Genomic DNA, 4,691 nt, shown 5'->3' on the forward strand with positions numbered 1-4,691 from the left:
CTGTGTAGCATATTAATACGTGTCAGGGACTCGATGAGATGATAGGACAATAGTCCGAGTACATAATTGCCAAGAAGTAACGGCAAAGCAGTTCTAAGTGACTCACAGAATTGTGCGCAGTTGCGTATACAGGACACGACTTACCTGAAGGCATCAACACCTTCAGCGAGTGCGATGCCGATCACACAACGCGGTTCGAATTCGATCCTCGATCGATGGCTGCGCCATCGCCGCACACGCGTCAAATAAAAACCAAGGGACAAGTCCTTACTTACTAACACTACCTTTTTTCATTGCTTGGAGGGGTTGCCCCCCCCCCCCCCACCTGAAAATCCTGGCTCAGCCATTGCCCACGCGCCACTCACCTTGAGGGCCACAGTTCGGCTCTGGTCCCACACAAGCTGCAGGAGGTTGGGTCGGCCCAGCGCCTTGGTGAGCAGGTCGGCGCGGACGCGGTCGTACACGTACAGCAGGTAGTGCGTGTCGGCACGCGCATAATGCAGCATGTCTGGCAGGAGAGGCCTGTGTGTGTGCGTGCATACGTGGATGTGTGCAAGTGTTGGTGTGCGTGTGTATGCAATTGTGAGTGTGTATGTGTTTGTGTGTGAGTGTGTGCATGCGAGTGTGTATGAGACGCAGATGTTAATGTACCGCAACATTTATCTGTTGACCCATGTGTCATTTCCGGTGAAGGCTAACATCATTTGGGGGTGATATAAAAAACAGTATTGGACCTCCCCCAAGACTGACTGGGCCTTAAATGAGTACCTAGTATAAGATATGAACATCAGCACTGGGGAAACAAAGGAGGTCAGCCATGATGCTAACCACATTACCCTCTCAAACATTGTGCCAGCCTTAATAGGGGCTCGCTAAGATAACTTGAGTGGGGAGGGGGGGTGAAAGAGCTTCATATGTACTGTTCTATGAACCCAGTGATGGGACTTCAATTCCTCACCCTGGCCAACTAGATTCAGCAGTCTATTCAGGCGACACGGGGGATCTTTGTCCCTGTGTGTGAATGTGTAAGCAGTAGAGTAGCGGCTAGCACCCTGTGCTATGAACCTGGTGAAACGAGTTCGATTTCTACTCACGGCCAACACCTGTGACAATTATCTGAACCGGTCCCGGCCCTTCACTAGCTCGACTCAGCCTCAAATGAGTACCTGGTGTAGCGGTGTGTAAACATCACCACTGGGGAGACAAAGGCGGCCGTGCATGGTACTGGCCACCCACCCCCTCCTTCACAGCACTTTCCCCAACAATTAGTTGAGGCTATACAGGGGATCTTTGCCTTTGTTTTTGTACGTGTGTAAAAGTTAGCCCGTGCATGCGCGTGCGTATGCAGAGGTTCGAGCAAGTGCGGCGTGCGTACCGGATGCGCCAGTCAGCCAGCTGGTACTGCTTGTCTGTAGACAGGCTGCAGTAGTGCATGAGGAGGTGGGCGAGCGAGTTTCTGGCGAGGCCGAGGGAGCGCGCCGCTGGGTGCGTGTCGAACAGGCCCACCACGTACAGGCCCAGGTCACGTTGCAGCCACTCAATGTCCGAGTCCGCTCCGTGGAAAACCTGCGCCCCCGCCACACCGCAGCGTCAATCACCACGTCACCGTGGCAATCACTGCGCCACTGCGTCGCCGCGTCAAGCACCACGCCTCTCACGTGGCCGGTGCTCAAGATATGGTTACAACGTCCCTAGTAACCATCGTCGCCGCCGCCGCTGTCAACAAGGCATGGCTGCAGCCAGCCCCCCTTAATTGCTTCCTTTCTCTATTTCCCTTGCTCGGTCCGACCTGCTCCCTCCTATTCTTTGGTCCTTTCGGTAACGTCACCACCACGTAGAAGGGAAGCAATAAAATAATACAAATATATAAAACAATAAAATTCTCACGACGTTTCGACTGCAACACAAGCAATGGTCATCAGGTGTGAAAACCACAGCAAGAATTTTATTGTTTAATATTTTTATTATTTTATTGTTGCCCTTCTACGTGGTGACTTTACCGAAAGAACCAAGAATATGAATCCCTGCAGTCACGAAAGCTTTAAATAAAATAAAAAATTCTGCTCCCTCCTGTTCTCCCCGTGTAATTCTGCGCCCCGAGATGTTTGTTACGTATTCTTAGTTTTTTCGGTAAAGTCACGTTGAAGAGAAACAACAAAATAACAAAATATATATAAAACAATAAAAAATTCTCACGACGTTTCGACCATAACTCAAACGGTCATCATCAGGTGTGTCGGTATGATGATGACCGTTTGAGTTATGGTCGAAACGTCGTGAGAATTTTTTATTGTTTTATATATATTTTGTTATTTTGTTGTTTCTCTTCAACGTGACTTTACCGAAAAAACTAAGAATATGAATTACTGCAGTCACGAAAGCTTTAAATCAAAATTTATGTTTGTTACGCTTTAGGTGCAATACAAGTGCAATTTACTGTCGTAAACATTCACCCAATGGCATTCATATCGAGTGTGCAGGCAGTGCAATGATACATTGGCAGCAAGCTGGAGGGACCCAGGCGTCGTGCTACAAAGTCGGCGAGGGAGAGGGATGCTGTCTCACTCGATTATTTTGTTTATGCATGTCTACGTGCACGCGTGCCTCTCACCTTGACAATTTTGGGGTTGGTGAAGGCCTCGTTGAGGATGTGCAGGTCGTTGCGCAGCATCAGTGTGTCGATAATGAAGTCCTCTTCGCGCGTCGAGATTTGCATGAGGCAGGTGATGCCCAGGAAGGAACGTTATGAGTGATGCTACGGGGCCACGCACAGGAATAGCCGCTCAACGGTCGGCGGACAAACAACAGTAGAAGAGGCAGATAGGCGGTCGAGCGGGACGAAAGCACACAGACGGCACAACCCAACAAACCAACCGCACATCACAACTCGATATTATACGACCACACACGTCACACACACATGCTGGCACTCACCCAGACAACAAACACAGATCCCCCGTAGAGCTTTAACAGACTGTTGGGACAAGTGCTGTTAGAGAGCACCTATGAAGGCCGAAACGGCACACGAGGGGTTGGGTGGCCAGCACCATGCCCGGCCGCCTTTGTCTCCCAAGCGGCAATGTTTTTAAACATCGCACCAGGTACTCAATTGAGGCCGAGTCAAACTAGGGGAGGCCCAGGACCGGTTCAGATAATTGTCACGAGTGTTGCCCATGAGTGAGAATCGAACTCGGGTGGCTGGGTTCATAGTGTAGAATGCTAACCACTACACTACAGCTTCCCACAAACTGACACTCACGCCGACACACACACACACTCACACCGCCCTTACCTCAAGGTCCACAGCGAACTCCTTGCACTGGAGCAGCTTTTCGTTGACCTGCGCTAGTTCTTCCAAGGAGGTCACTAAGGTCAGTGGCATCTCCTCCTTCTTCTCAACGGCACCATCAAGACCATCAACATCACAAGCAGAACCAACAACATCAGCACCATCAACAATAACACCAACAACCACTACCAGCTCCATGTTCATCATCTCCATCAACACTGTTAAAAGTAACATCACCAGCAGTAGCACCAGCACTTTGTTGTGTGTATACGTGTATGTGAGGAGCGGTAGCGCACTACGCTATGAACCCAGCGACCCAAGTTCGATTCCTGCTCAAAGCCAACACCAGTGACGATCACTTGAACCGGTTCTGGGCCTCCCCTTGGTCGACTCAGCCTCAACTGAGTAAATGGTGCAGTGCGTAAACATTAGTACTGAAGAGATAAAGGTGGCCGGGTGTGGTATCGACCACCCAGCCCCTCGTTTGCCATGCCGGCCTTCGGAGGTGCTCGCTAACAGCACTTGCCGCAAAAGTATGTTCAGGTTATATGAGGGATCTTTGTCTTTGTATGTATATATATACATTCGTGTGTGTACTTGTGTGTACGTGTGTGTTCACCTGTGGTTCTGGCTCTTGAAGGAGCTCCTCACTGGGAGTGAAAGTCTCCAGCTCAAACTGGTATGGTGGGAAAAGCTGCACGCACACATGGGCACACAACAGCAGCAACAATTCAGCACTGGCTGGTACCATCAGCACACCATCAGCACCAGGCAAGGTGCATTCCAAAGCCATGACGAGCAGTGGATACTCACTGATGGGAAGTCACAGGACAGACACACTTGTATGAAACACAAATACACACTGGTGTGTACCAATGTCTATTTGCTTGTGTATCTAATTTGCATTTGTGTGTCTGCATGTAACCGTACACATATTCTTTGGGTCTTTCGTTGAAGCCACATAGATAGATCAAATAATAAAAAATAATAAAGATAAAAAATAACATCACGACGTTTTGATCACAACACAAGCTATTGTCATCAGGTGAGAAATATCGCAGGAGAGCTGCTGAGAATATATGGTGGGAGCGCTGCTAAGGAGTTATAAAGGTTTGGGATGGGTGTAGCGGAAGGGTCAGTGGGCGGGCTAGAGATTAAATTTGTATGTAAATGTAAGATCGGGTAAATCTTGACAAACGAAGCTGCGGGGGTGGCCATTGTATTGTGAGAGATTAGCATGTCAATGTAAGAGATTAGCATGTCAACGTAAGAGATTTGCTTGTCAATGTAAGAGATTAGCATGTCAATGTAAGACATTTGCTTGTCAATGTAAGAGATTAGCATGTCAATGTAAGAAATTTGCTTGTCAATGTAAGCTCGGAGAGAGCTCGGCAAGAACATT

The 4,691-nt window shown here is 48.8% G+C and overlaps 1 long non-coding RNA gene across 1 annotated transcript; it reads right to left on the bottom strand.

Moving 5' to 3' along the window:
- Positions 1-1,839: 1,839 nt before the first annotated feature.
- LOC142930940 (uncharacterized) lies at positions 1,840-3,975 on the bottom strand. Its single transcript, XR_012946939.1, has 3 exons — positions 3,909-3,975; positions 3,293-3,391; positions 1,840-2,755 (listed from the first exon to the last, which is right to left on the bottom strand). It is a non-coding gene; the product is annotated as an uncharacterized LOC142930940 (long non-coding RNA).
- Between the last annotated feature and the right edge of the window lie 716 nt (positions 3,976-4,691).

The sequence above is a fragment of the Petromyzon marinus genome, chromosome 46 (genome assembly GCF_048934315.1).
Source record: "Petromyzon marinus isolate PM22_M1 ecotype Great Lakes invasive population chromosome 46, UKy_Petmar_22M1.pri1.0, whole genome shotgun sequence".
In the NCBI taxonomy this organism is placed as follows: domain Eukaryota; kingdom Metazoa; phylum Chordata; class Hyperoartia; order Petromyzontiformes; family Petromyzontidae; genus Petromyzon; species Petromyzon marinus.